The sequence below is a fragment of the Zingiber officinale genome, chromosome 7B, assembly GCF_018446385.1.
Source record: "Zingiber officinale cultivar Zhangliang chromosome 7B, Zo_v1.1, whole genome shotgun sequence".
Taxonomy (NCBI): domain Eukaryota; kingdom Viridiplantae; phylum Streptophyta; class Magnoliopsida; order Zingiberales; family Zingiberaceae; genus Zingiber; species Zingiber officinale.
Genome location: NC_055999.1, coordinates 116,724,331 through 116,739,739, shown reverse-complemented (window position 1 = coordinate 116,739,739; position 15,409 = coordinate 116,724,331).

The window sequence follows — 15,409 nt, the reverse complement described above, 5'->3', positions numbered from 1 at the left end:
AGACAACTAAACATTTAGTTCAACTAAAGCTTTCTAAATATTTAGATCTGTATTTTATTTTTAAAATTATTAAATCATATATCAATTTTTCAAAGTATCCTTCGTGTACCATCTTAACTAAGGCATTGTAAAATCATGACTAAGCTAAGAAATTATGATCAAATGGCTAAGTTAATTAACAACAAAATTACAAATAGAAGGTCTTGCTTTTCTTCATCTATTTTTACCACCTAGCTTCTCGATTCATTGAAAATGAAATGCATTTATTTGTTGTTATCTGTAAATCGATTGTCGACGACGATGTGTTTTTTCCTAAAATTTTCCGTGAGCGAAAATGGCAATACTACTTTTAGTCTGTTGTTCTTAATTATTCGATTACGATTTAACAACTTTTAGGTTAAATCGGGTAAGGCCGCTTCGGCCCTCACAGTTTGGAATACTTTTAGGTTATTCTTAATTATTTAATTATTTGAGTACGATTTGACAATATCACTTTTAGGTTAAGATTTTCGTATAAGAATATTCACATCAGATACTCTAAATATATATTTTATTTTAAATTTTACATTTTATCTAAAAAAATCCCTTGTATCAAATACCCTACTAGTTCCTTAAATTTAGATTCTATGAACAATAACTCCCTAAATTTAAGAAATGAAAACGCTATCCTAAACATTAAATGAATAATAAAAAATATAGAGGAGAAAGAAATAATAATAAATAAATAAAGATATGGTAAATTATAGAGTAGTTGATGTATCATGTATTGAAAAGAGCTTCTCTAAATTTAATAAAATTGATGATTTATTTTAAATTTTAGAGATATTAATAGAAAAATTAATATGGATGTTCCAAGACCGCTTCGGCCCTAACCGTTTAATTTCTAGCTCTCAGGCTTTGCCATATATAAGTTGCTGCCTCGCACTCCACTACAAAAATTACTGCCTAGATCCAAAATAAATAATATCTACAATTATATAGAAATATATAGACATTTTTTTAAGACATGCAATGGCATTTGGAGTCAGGCTCGAAGTGGGTGTGGAGAACTCGGTTCCACATGTCGTTTTTGATTCCGACCTCGTTTACAGGGTCGGAGTTGTTCCTCTGATTAACCCGATGATATCGCCTCGTGTTGGTTCCATTAGTGGCGGATTGGCTGATGTTGTCGATTCATTGGCAGATGAGTCCTCTGGTTTGCCTAATGGAGGAGTCGACTGATCGAGTTCGAATCCTTTCTCATTTTTTTTCATGTCCATATGGCATACTCATCGCTCCCAACCATCTGGTCGATGGCCTTCAGCCATTGGACCGATCAGAATTATACCTTGAGAAAAAATGAACCTAGAGATCACCGCCGAAATCCGACAAATCTGAGCAAAAGCTCAGATCGATGGCTGAGGACAACCAGACTTAGATTCGGATGGATTTCAACGCCGATCGTGCAGGCGGCGATCTCCCTAGGTCATTGATCCGGTCCAGAAGCTGAGTCAGACGGATCGTCGGGTGTGGTAGCGAGAATGTTGACTGAGTCACGACGTCCCGGAGGGGGGTGTGCTGAGATGGCTCCCGTGTTGACCAAGTCTTCGGAAATCCTCTGGTCGATGCTACCTGCAGCTAGCGACCGGGTTGACCTGCCCCCCGGTACCCCGATACTCGAGGCAGATCCCACGGATATATGAGTACAAGACTAAGCCATGAAATAATGAAAATGCATATGGAATATGAACGAGGAACGTACCCTGGCCCAGGGGGGCGCCCTCGGAGGGGACGCGGCTCGAGTTATCGCGACCCGGAAGAGTAGATGAATTTGATCAGGCTGGAGAGCTGGCTCTGACGACGCGAAACCGAACGCGGCATGAAGTCGGAAGACGAGCTGCAGGTCGGGAGATAATAGCGGCATGCAGGCCGGGAACTAATATTGGCACACAAGCCGGGAAACGAGATCAGCACGTAGGCCGGGAAACGGGATCGGCACGCAGGCCGGGATATCAGACCGGCACGCAGGCCGGGAAACGGGATCGGCACGCAGGCCGGGAAACGGGATCGGCACGTAGGCCGGGATATCAGACCGGCACGCAGGCCGGGGCACAACATCAGCACACCTGCTCGAATACAACATAAACATACAATTTGCAATATAACGATTGTACGACGAACGAAATACGATGATGGCTCGAAAACCAGATCAATGCCGAAAGCGCACAACGGCGTGGATTGGATGTCGGCTAGACGTCGGAACTGTACGGCAGCACGGATCGGAGCATGGCAATAGCTGGGCTGCCAGCAATGTCGTGGATCGGCCGACGGCTGCTGATGGTGTGCTATGGGAAATGGATGAAGGCGGCGACCCGAGCCCACTGCGGTTGCTCAGAGTCGATGATCGCCGCACGAAGACGCGGGAGAGGACAACGGAGGGAAGGCAACGACGAGTCGGCTCCGACGAGGAGAGCGTGAGAGAGAGGGAGAACAGAAGGAAGAGGAGAGGTCGTCGTGCTCGCTTGAAGACTCGTGAGTGCGGCATGGGTGGTCCAGCGAGCAGTGAAGCCAACGGCGGCAGCCTTCTGTGCATGAGGTGGCGGAGAAGACATCTATTGGTGTTGACGTCGATGACGCCGGCGATGGGGAAGAAGGAGGTGATGGCGACGACGTGAGGGAGCAAGGAGTTTGCTGCGGAGGAGAAGTAGGACGTCCTGCTGGAAGAAATGGAAGGAGCAGCCGGTGACCGGCATCCTCGTCGATGGCAGCCGTGGAAAGGAAGAAGACAACCTCCTCCTTTGCGGCGGCGGCGACATGCGGCGAAGAGAAGGGCGAAGTGGCGACCGACGGCGCCTACCGGTGGGAAGAGGGGGAGAGTTGAGGAGAGGACAGGAGAAACCGACGTCGGCGGGGAGAGGCCTGCTAGCCCCCTGGCGGCGGAAGCCACCTCCCGAGCCCCCCCCCCCATGCGTGCTACAGTGTCTCCTTAAAGCCCTAGGCTGCTAAAAGACCAAAATGCCCTCCTATCTCCACATAATTACCCTTTTGCCACATATCCATATCACAAGTCTCCCCCTCAAGTCTAGTCAAAGGAGGCGCAAGTCCGACTGACTAGACCCCTCCGAATGAAACACATAACCGCTACCGAACGCAGAGTCATCGTGAGTCTGTCATGTGACGTAGAACGAGTAACTGTGACGTGGCGATGCCGAGCTACACAAGGGCGGGAAAGCCGAGTAGGCGACTGAGCGAATGCCGACCGAGTGAGTGCCGAGCAGAGCGGCGAATGAAGCGATGAATGCCGACCGAGCAATAGAAGTGAGCGGAACGTGGGAGCTGAGTGCCGGGCAGAGCGGTGAGTAAAGCGATGAATGCCGACCGAGCAACAGAAGTGAGCGGAACGTGGGAGCTGAGTGCCGGGCAGAGCGGCGAGTAAAGCGAGCATGACGAGTGTCATGCAGAGCTGCGAGTGAGTGACGAACGCCGACCGGGTAACAGAGAAACGCGAATGATAAGTGCCGAGCAGAACAACGAGTGAAGCGGTGACCGCCGACCGGGCAACAGCGAAACGCGAATGATAAGTGCCGAGCAGAGCGGCGAAGTGTGCGCAATGAGTGCCGAGCAGAGCGATGAGTGAAGCGATGAATGTCGACTGAGCAACAGCGATGAGTGGAACGTGGGAGCCGAGTGTCGTGCAGAGCAGCGAGCAGAGTGAGTATAATGGGTGCCGGGCAGAGCGACAAGTGAGCAGAGCGATGAGTGCCGACCGAAAGGTTGTTGGGCGTGAGAGCAGAACTCACTTATAACTCGCACTGGGGCGAGAGTCTGAAGGTGTGAGAGCATAGTTCACTTATAACTCGCACTGGGGCGAGAGTCTGAAGGTGTGAGAGCATAGTTCACTTATAACTCGCATCGGGGCGAGAGTCAGGGACACCGACCGGGAGGTGCTCTGGAGGCCTGACCAGTACTCGATCTGGAGACTTGACCCAGAAACAATCTGAGGGCCTGACAAAGAAGTAGTTTGGAGGCCTGACTAGGAAATGCTCTGGAGGTCTGACCAGGACTTGATCTAGAGACCTGATCGGGAAACAATCTGAAGGCCTGAGCTGGAATTGATCTGGAGATCTGACCAGGACTTGATCTGGAGACCTGCTCGGGAATTGATCTGAAAGACCGACCGGGACTTGGTCTGAAAGACGGACCGGGAATTGGTCTGAAAGCCGGACCGGGAATTTGTCCGGAAGACTGACTGGGAATTGGTCTGACCGCCTGACCGAGAGATCGTTAATGATACTCTGATCCGAGACCGGTGGTAATACTCTGGTCCGAGACTGGTGATAATAGCTCAACCCCGAACGGGTGAGGATAAGCCTTGAAGCCCATAGAAACGAAACCTGTAGCAATATAAGGGGACATAACCTTTATCATACCTGATCACAAAGTGATGTCAACCGACTGAGGATCCGTCTCGGTTCCTCAACTCCCAAATACCCGGGGAGCAAGGGGAGAAGAGAATAATCTGAACCATGACTGTCAGAAGTCTGGGACTACCGACCTAAAAGGTCGTTGGGTATGAGAACAAAGCTCACTTTTAATTCTTGCATGAGAGCTGACCTGAAAGGTCGTTGGGCGTGAGAGCAGAGCTCACTTATAACTCGCACTGAGGCGAGAGTCTGGGGCTACCGACCTGAAAGGTCGTTGGGCGTGAGAACAGAGCTCACTTTTAATTCTCGCATGGGAGCCGACCTGAAAGGTCGTTGGGCGTGAGAGCTGAGCTCACTTATAACTCGCACTGCCGCATGGGAGCTGATCTGAAAGGTCGTTGGGCGTGAGAACAGAGCTCACTTTTAATTCTCGCATGGGAGCCGACCTGAAAGGTCGTTGGGCGTGAGAACAGAGCTCACTTATAACTCGCACTGAGGCGAGAGTCTGGGACAACCGACCTAAAAGGTCATTGGGCGTGAGCACAGGGCTCACTTTTGATTCTCGCATGGGAGCCGACCTGAAAGGTCGTTGGGCGTGAGAGCAGAGCTCACTTATAACTCGCACTGAGGCGAGAGTCTGGGACAACCGACCTAAAAGGTCGTTGGGTGTGAGCATAGGGCTCACTTTTGATTCTCGCATGGGAGACTGCTGGTGCAACCTTAGGTCAAGGTTGACTTGGTTGACCTGACTCGAGTTGACCTGACTCGAGTTGTGTTTTGATGTTTGACGATGTTTGACGAGGAGAGAGTTGTATTCTTGATGTTTGACAAGAATAGGTGTTCGGGAGATTGTAGGTGCAACATTAGGTCAAGGTTGACCTGGTTGACCTGATTCGGGAAAAGTCCAAGCAGGGAGCTTGGCACGCGAAAAGTCCGAGCAGGGAGCTTGGCATTGGAAAAGTCCAAGTATGGAGACTTGGCACTGGAAAAGTCCAAGCAGGGAGCTTGGCACGCGAAAAGTCCAAGCAGGGAGCTTGGCATTGGAAAAGTCCAAGTATGGAGACTTGGCACTGGAAAAGTCCAAGCAGGGAGCTTGGCACGCGAAAAGTCCAAGTATGGAGACTTGGCACGGAAAAGTCCCAGGAGGGAGCTTGAGAAAGTCCTAAGTGGGATGTTAGGCGGTTGGAAAGTCCTGTGAGTGAAGCCGATGGGAAAGTCCTAAGCGGGATGTTAGGCGGTTGGAAAGTCCCGTGAGTGAAGCCGGGCAGTGAGTCCTAACTGGGATGTTAGGCAATGAGAAAGTCCTAACTGGGATGTTAGGCGGTGTGGAAAGTCCGGTGAGTGAATCCAGCAAGGAAAATCAGATGGATCGGGGATGATCGGACTGGTGTTGAAAGTCCAAGTAGGTCAAAGGGATTGACCGGACACTTGGCGAGGAATTCTAGCAGTCAAGGGAGTGACGGATGCTTGGGATGAAGTACCAATAGGTCAAGGTTGACCGGATATTGGTTTGAAGTCTTGAAACTTGGTTTGGGCAAAATAGCTCGGATCGGTCACCGGACATCGATCCGGTGTCTTGTTTGCTCGATCGGTCCGGTGACCGATCGATCGGTCAGAAACTCTCGATCGATTCTTGATCGATCGTGACCGATCGCAACAGAGGCGAAAGCGGTGATCGGTCCACGCCGATCAGAGGCCCTGATCGATCGGGGGACCGATCGAGACGATGTCGGAAGCGGATCGGTGCGTGGACCGATCCAGTAGCTGATCGATCCGCGACCGATCGAAGGTTCTGCACTAACCGACGGTCCGGGACCGATCAAGGGCTGATCGGTCCGACCGATCGAGGTTCTAGCTGCTGACGCAACGGCTAGTTTCTTCACCTTCTTCGCAGTATAAAGGGGTCGAGGGCTGCGCGACAACTTCTTCCTCTTCTCTTCGCTACAGAGTGCTCTGGTGCTTGAGCTTTGTTGAGCTCTTCTTTGCAAGCTTCGCGTGAGCTTCTCGACTGGGATACCCTGCTGTTGTAGGTGTTCTGAGGAGCTGCTGCTTCAACGAAATCCAGTCGGCGAGGAGGCAAGAAAACCTGTGTTTTTACATTCATTGTTCTTGTCTTCTTGTATTTCTTGTTGTATTCCTTTCTTGCTGTTGCAAGAATATTGTGGCGAGGTTTCTCCACCCACAAGGAGTATATTGTATTAGCCGGTTCTCCGGGGACTCATCCACCGACAGATTGACTGGACTCGTCCACCTTACGGACACGCCGAGGAGTAGGAGCCCTAATCTCCGAACCTCGTTACATCGACGCGTTGAGGTTTGATCTTCTTGTTTTCGTTTCCTTGTTTGTTTTTCCGCTGCGCTAACGAATTGTAGGAAGAAAAACGAGAAATTGGGGTCGGCTATTCACACCCCCCTCTCTAGCCTCGTACAAAGGATCCCAACAAGTGGTATCAGAGCCAGGTTGCTCTTCGACGGATCAACACCCGGGGGAGCACGGGCTAGAGATGGATCTCTATGGAGAAGATGTCACGATTCAACCCTTCTACGAGTCTCACGACAACTTCACATATTGGAAGGTAAGGATGATGTATTTTCTTAGGACTAATATGTTAAATTGGTTTTGTGTACAAGAAGAGTTTTCCCCTCCGATGGATGAGGAAGGAAAACCTATCAAGAAGAAGGAGTGGACGAAAGAGCAAATCCGACAATCCGAAATCAATGACGAGGTAACAAAAATTATTGAATTTGCTTTACCTAATAATGTTTTGTGCAAGATAGATAGGTACAACAACGCCAAGGAATTGTGGAACAATTTGGCAAAATTCCATGAAGAGGAGCCTAGTGAGCCAAGTAGCTCACATCATGGAGGAAGCGAATTGGGAGTTGAGGGCTACTCAACATCCAAGGAAGAAGAGGAGGAGAGCTCTTGTTCAAGATCGGAGCAAGAAGAGGCATCTACCTCCGGAAGGGATGAAGAAGAAAGCTCATCTACATCCACAACCCTAGGTAACTCAAACACTGTGATTTCAAGCAAACTACACATAATGTGTTTTGAGTGTAGGAAGTTTGGGCACTACAAGAGTAAGTGTCCAAAGAGGGTTAGAAAGACTCCACCGGCACCAAAGGTCAAGGAAACCGGAGTCCCGACATGCAAGAGCAAGAAGCACGTGGTGTGCTTCCAATGCAAGCAACGGGGACACTATAGGAGTCAATGTCCAAGGGGGAGGCAACCTCACAAGGACAAGAGGCCAAACACATGTAAAGGGGGAGCTAAGGCAAACCCTAAGGTAACATTTAAAGCTCATTCTTGCAATTCTAGTAGGATGCATGCTAGTAGTCTTATTGCCATTGTCAATAATGATAAGCATGTTAACACTAGAAATCGATACATGTGCTTAGGAGCAAGCATGTTAGCCTAGATAAGAACAATTCTAGAAATGCTAACCCGAGAATTAACTCATCTAAGGCTAAGGAAAATCTAGATAGAAATCCCAAATCATCTAGACACATGCCTAGGAATACCTCAAAGAAAAATGATAAATCAAAACTTGAGGTATTAGAGAAAGAAAATCAAGTCTTGAGGTCAAGACTTGACTCTCTAGAAAAGGCTCTTAAGGATTTGACTCTAGGGTCTAGGGGTCAAAAACCCAAGTCCAAGGACAAGAAAGGTTTGGGTCACAAACCTAAGTCCCAATTGGTCAAGCCCACTTATCATAATGTTTCATTCGATTATGGAACAAAACCTAGGGCTAGGAAGACCATTACCAAGGTCACAAGGAGTCACCCTATAGTTGACCTTGATGAGACCCAAATGACCAAGGCTTTAAAGCCTAAGAGGGTCATTAGGAGGGTTGCTAGGGAAGTTATCCCTAGTGAATATTTAGTGAACCCAATGAGCTCAAATAGGTATTGGGTTCCTAGGAGCATCTTCTCTACCCCATAAATGGGTTAGAGAGTGTCAACTCCAATAAGAAGGGTAGTTAACCCAACTTTGAGGAAATTGACACTCAAGGAGCATTTTCAAGGTTTTTGGGAACCTTTGAAAATGAAATGGAATAATCTTTATCATTCACTCCTTGGAAGAGTAAAGTGTGCCAAAGTGAGAATATATTAATCTTACTTTAATTTGACACAATTTGGAAAAACCTAGAGAAATATCAAATTGGGATTTTGATATTCTCTTAGGTAATCAAGGCAATCCGGGCCTTGACTTAGAAGTGCTACTCTTGTAGAATTTTAAATGGTATAAATCAAACAAGAGATCAAGAAATGTCAATTTGGGTTTTGACATTTTCTTGGAGCACTTTGGGCAATCTAGGATTAGAATTTAAGTTAGCTAAGTGATTAAGGATACTTAGATAGGTAATCTAGGTATTTTATTTGTGTTAACTTACCATGGTTGTTTGCCATATGCCATGTCATGACATCATATTTAATTTATGATCATTTGAAATGCCATGATAATGCTTAGGTTATTATATGTCATGTGTTAGTTTAGTTTCAAACTTTATGCCATGACATCATGACATTGGCACATGTTTTCATTTATGATACCATTTTATGCCATGTCATCATCTCTTGCATTAATAATCAATTGAATTGATTTAAGGATGAAAAACACATTTTGATATTGAGATCAAATTTGTGTTTAGAAAATGCATGAGAACTTAGTCTAAGATACCTAAACCCATATCTCACATCAAATTGACTTGAATGTGGTTTGATACACCTTAGATGTGTGTGAGATATTAGGATCATGAGTTAGGATCAAGGTGCATTGTCCTTGTACCTAGATGACCCTAATTCAAGAAATTAAGGATCATAGGGAAAGCTTGTGTACAAGTCATGTACATTTAGCCCTAAGATTATGGTCCTAAATTCAAATGGTTTTAAAAGCATTTTAAAATTGATTTGAAAAACCTTGATGAAGCTTTCCTAGTGATAGCATTCATCATTGAACATTGTGATACAAAGTTGAGTTAAACTTGAACTATTTCAAAGTTTTTGAACTTTGTATCAAGATTGAAAAATGGAAACTATTTTCATAGAAAATTATTTTTCCGTGATAGTATATGGTATGAGGAGTGTATCCTCAAAATTTTACGATTTTTGGAATTTTCTGGAATTTATTAGGAGTTTCTGAATTTCCGGGAAGGGAAATCAGAAATCTCTGATTTCAGAGTGTGGATCGGTCACCGGACCGATCCAGGGAAGTTTTGATCGATCCAGTAGAACCAGAGAGCTCGGTGCGATCGGTGAAGCGTGGATCGGTCTGGGGACCGATCCAGGGTTTCGATCGGTCTGGGGACCGATCGAGTATGCCAATTTCTGATTTTCAACCGTTGGTCTGAAATTTCAGCTGGAAGTTGGGTTTTGTGGATTTCTAAAGGTTTGAAACTCTCCAAGACATTGTTGGTGCAATGGTCGAGGGGGAGTTGACTTTTAGGGGGAGTTTTTACTCCTTGAGGATCAGTGATATGGGATTATCACTAAGTTGGTTGTTGAGTTTAGTATCAAGGGGAAATTAAGAGTTTCAATGAAAGGTATGGGACTTTCATTAAGAAGAAACTCTTGACCTTGATACCCTCCTTTTCTTTTTGATGTGTGTCAAAAAGGGGAGAGCGTTCATTGGAGAATTATTGGAGAACCCAAGTTAGGTTCTCGTTTCGGAGATCGGTCGTGAGAGTGGAATCCTGAAGAGGCATGCTGCTGCCTGAGGGTAGCTCGCCCGCGGAGTGCTGAGGAGGTGGATGGCCGGCCATCCATCCTAGAAATGCCTGATGTGTCGCCAACTGCTGTCTCTGTAGAGTATCGAAGCGCTGATCAATCTGGAGGCGCAGGCCATCGAACTCTGCAGCCACCATCTCCTCGTGGCGGTCAAACCGGCTCTCCAGCTCAGCGATCTGCCAGCGCAGATCTGGATCCTCCTCGCCATATACAGCAGCAGCAGCAACCTGTCGTGGAAGTGGTAGCTCACCCAGTGCCCTCCCATCCTTCCACCTAACCGGCCCATCCTGACTTAGGATTCCGGACTTGGAAAACGCACGTTTCCCAAGTCGACAATCCTGCCTGACCATCTTCACTATCCTCCCCCTAGAGACGTCAATACCCATGGACTCGAGCCAACCAGTAATTATATGCCCAAAAGGCATATAGATGTTGTCGCCGCTCGGTTCGCTATGGGATATGATAGACATATAGACACTCGACATAATATCAAAATCTAGACGTCGACGTAACCCATAAAGCATCAGACAGTGATATGGTCGAATTTCTGCCAACGGTTTAGAGGTGATAGGTAGAAGACATTGTGTGACAACTTTGAAAAGGATGTAGTCAGGAGCAGAGAGTCTAAGGGCTGCAAATGTAGGAAAGTCGTCATCTAACTCATCTAAACCATCCAGTCTTGGATGACCAAAGAAGTACTCATAGATTGAGTCAGAAGAGACATTAAGAGGATGAGGTACGGGTTCAGGCAAAACAGGATAGATGGAGAACACCGTCCCCGAACACAAACGACAACCTAAATACTCAAAGAAGGCAATTATGTTGAGATCAATGTTTTGCTTAGCCACTCTTGTTCTATAACTACCATCAGGAATCTGATGAAGGTTGTTATAGAATTCAGATACTAGATCAAAGTTGATGTCCCTTTCTAAAAAAACCAAAGAATCGAGCTTGTAGTAGGCAATGGTTTCTAAAATAGAGGGACAAGATTCCTGCATGAACTTCTTATCAACAGATCGACAAGGGAGTAATTTGAAAGTCCTCTCCTTAAATGATTTTTCAAATTGTTGGTTGGGGAATCTCCCCGAACTAGCCGGTTGAGGTCGGGAGGTAGCAGGAGCTTTGGACTTGGATTTGGATTTCTCGGTTGGTTCCTTAGAGGTACCCTCACCACTAGTGGGTTTCTTCCTAACCATTTGGACAATGGGAAACAAAGAGAGAGCACCAGCCATGGGCAGACCACCAAACACAAACCACAGTCACCGTAAGAAACATGATAACGTGAACTGCCAAAGACAATAACAGTAGAGATTAGAGATCGAGAGATTACCTCGGTGCCATTTTGACCTTCGGCTTTTAGAAGACGATGGGTCGAGAATACGGGAGGAAGAAAGGGGCGTCGGGGCGTCGGTCGGCTAGGGTTGTGAAAAAGAAGAAGATCGGGAAGAGAGGAGGTCAGGAGGATTTAATGAGGGGGTAGCGCACAGTGTAATCTGATCGGACGGCTGTCCGATCAGGATCGAGTTTAACGCACACAAAAAGGGTCTGATCGGTCCCCTTGACCGATCAGGAAACCCTCTGATCGGTGCTCGGATCGATCAGGGGCCTTCCTACGAACCATAGAGAGCTGATCGGTCCTTGGACCGATCAGAGATCGAACAGAGAGGTTGAAGAGGTTGAGACTCTCCTGATCGGTCCCTGGACCGATCAGATGTGAATCGTCGCGTGAGATCCTCCTGATCGGTCCCTGGACCGATCATTGTCGCGTGCCAGAACCTCCTGATCGGTCCCTGGACCGATCAGTGAGCCAACAGAAGGCACGAAGATATCTGGAGAACCCCTGATCGGACTGTGGACCGATCAGAGAGTCTCCTGATCGGTCGTGAGACCGATCAGTGTCTGATAATTCAGATTTCTGATATATGAATTCGAGCAACTGATTTCGCAGTCGTTTCTCTCGAGAATTCTGAAAATTCAGAACTTCTCAAATTCAGAAGAACAAGTGGTATCAGAGCCCAAAGGTAGCTCGCCCGCGGAAAAACAATTTCGGAGATTAGGTTCAGAGTTAGGGTTAACCTAAGCTAGGGGAAGAATGTCAAGGAATGTTCGAGGAAGAACATTGGAATACTTTTTGATGTGTGTCAAAAAGGGGGAGAATTATTGGAGAACCCAAGTTAGGTTATCGGGTTAACCTAAGGGGAGAATGTCCGGAGAATGTTCAAGAAAAGAACATTGGACATTGGAAGATGGTTGGAAAACCTAAGTTAGGTTATCGGGTTAACCTAACTTGATTTTGGATTTTGTCAAACATCAAAAAGGGGGAGATTGTTGGTGCAACCTTAGGTCAAGGTTGACTTGGTTGACCTGACTCGAGTTGACCTGACTCGAGTTGTGTTTTGATGTTTGACGATGTTTGACGAGGAGAGAGTTGTATTCTTGATGTTTGACAAGAATAGGTGTTCGGGAGATTATAGGTGCAACATTAGGTCAAGGTTGACCTGGTTGACCTGATTCGGGAAAAGTCTAAGCAAGGAGCTTGGCACGCGAAAAGTCCGAGCAGGGAGCTTGGCATTGGAAAAGTCCAAGTATGGAGACTTGGCACTGGAAAAGTCCAAGCAGGGAGCTTGGCATGCGAAAAGTCCAAGCAGGGAGCTTGGCATTGGAAAAGTCCAAGTATGGAGACTTGGCACGGGAAAAGTCCTGGTGAGTGAAGCCGGGCAGTGAGAAAGTCCTAACTGGGATGTTAGGCAGTTGGAAAGTCCTGGTGAGTGAAGCCAGGCAGTGGGAAAGTCCTAACTGGGATGTTAGGCAGTTGGAAAGTCCTGGTGAGTGAAGCCAGGCAGTGGAAAAGTCCTAACTGGGATGTTAGGCAATGAGAAAGTCCTAACTGGGATGTTAGGCAGTGTGGAAAGTCCTGGTGAGTGAATCCAGGCAAGGGAAAATCCAGATGGATCAGGGATGATCGGACTTCTGGTGTTGGAAAGTCCAAGTAGGTCAAAGGGATTGACCGGACACTTGGCAGGGAATTCTAGCAGGTCAAGGGAGTGACCAGATGCTTGGGATGAAGTACCAATAGGTCAAGGTTGACTGGATATTGGTTTGGAAGTCTTGGAACTTGGTTTGGGCAAAAACCAAGCTCTGGATCGGTCACCAGACCGATCCAGTGATACCTTGTTTGCTCTGATCGGTCTGGTGACCGATCAGATATCGGAAACTCTCGATCGATTCTTGATCGGCCCGTGACCGATCGCCAGCAACAGGCGAAAAGCGGTGATCGGTCCACGCCGATCGGGCCATCTGATCGATGCGGGACCGATCAGGAGACGATGTCAAGCGGATCGGTGCGTGGACCGATCCGGCTATAGCTGATCGGTCCTGACCGATCGTAAGGTTACGTGCACTAACGATCGGGGGACCGATCAGCCTGATCGGTCCCGTGACCGATCAGGGTTCTAGCTGTTGCGACGCAACGGCTAGTTTCTTCATTGTCTTCTTCGCAGTATAAAGGGGTCGAGGGCTGCTGCGCGACAACTTCTTCCTCTTCTCTTCTGCTAAGTGCTGTGGTGCTTGAGCTTTGTTGAGCTCTTCTTTGCAAGCTTCGCGTGAGCTTCTCGACTGGGATACCCTGCTGTTGTAGGTGTTCTGAGGAGCTGCTGCTTCAATGAAATCCAGTCGGCGAGGAGGCAAGAAAACCTGTGTTTTTACATTCATTGTTCTTGTCTTCTTGTATTTCTTGTTGTATTCCTTTCTTGCTGTTGCAAGAATATTGTGGCGAGGTTTCTCCACCCACAAGGAGTATATTGTATTAGCCGGTTCTCCGGGGACTCATCCACCGACGGATTGACTGGACTCGTCCACCTTACGGACACGCCGAGGAGTAGGAGCCCTAATCTCCGAACCTCGTTACATCGACGCGTTGAGGTTTGATCTTCTTGTTTTCGTTTCCTTGTTTGTTTTTCCGATGCGCTAACGAATTGTAGGAAGAAAAACGAGAAATTGGGGTCGGCTATTCACACCCCCCTCTCTAGCCTCGTACAAAGGATCCCAACAGAGACGACCTGAAAGGTCGTTGGGCGTGAGAACAGAGCTCACTTATAACTCGCACTGAGGTGAGAGTCTGGAATACTCCGGTCCGAGACCGGTGGCAATGGCGCTGGTCCGAGAGCAGTAATGATACTCCGGTCCGAAACCGGTGGCGATGGCGCTGGTCCGAGACCAGTAACGATACTCCGGTCCGAGACCGGTGGCGATGGTGCTAGTCCGAGACCAGTAATGATACTCCGGTCCAAGACCGGTGGCGATAACTCGACCCCGAACGGGGGAGATAAGAAATCCAATAAGCTGGTCTGGGACTAGTGACAATCGCTCAACCTCGAACGGGGGAAATATGAAATCCAATAAGCTGGTCTGGGACCAGTGACAATCGCTCAACCCCGAACGGGGGAAATATAAAATCCAATAAGTTGGTCTGAGACCAGTGAAAACCACTCAACCCCGAACGGGGAAGGATAAGCTTTGAAGCTAGTAAAAGCGACGCATGTAGCAGCATGAGGAAATAAAGCTTATGTCATACCTGACAGCGGTGTGGTGCCAACCGACTGCGGATCTGTCTCGATCCCTCAACTCCCGAATACCCGTGGAGCGAGGGGAGAAGATGATAATATGAGCTCCGACCGTCAAAGAGAATGAAACCCATGGTAATATAGGGGAGCAGATTTCATAAAAGTAGAGGTAAGTAGAGCACCGTGGTTGAAGGAAGCAGAGCCTGTAGACATAAGAAGATGCAAAACAGGTGGTGGCTGCAGAGCATATAATAATAACAGAGTAAAGCTATAACAGTAATAGGATGCTAAGCCCCATAGTACAGGGTGCAGAGCCGCACGGTGAAGGGTGCAGAGCCCGTAGCAGTAAGAGGATGCAGAGTCTCATGGTGAAGGATGCAGAGCCTATAACACACCTGATCGGGGAACTGAATCCCTGGTCCCTGATTGGAGAGTAAGGTCCCTAGCCTGTAATCGAAGAGCGAGGGCCTTAGATCCTGATCAGGAAGTTGTACTGCAAGTCAATGATCGGGGAGCTATGCCCTAGTGTATGAGTGGGGAGCTGTGCCCCTAGAGTATGAGCAGGGAGTTGTGTCCTAGTGTATGAGTGGGGAGTTGTGCCCCTAGAGTATGAGCAGGGAGCTGTGTCCCAAGTGTATGAACGGGGAGCTGGGCCCCTAGTGTCCGATCAGAAATCGAAGGCTCTAGTCTATGATCAAGGAACTAGGTTCTTACTCT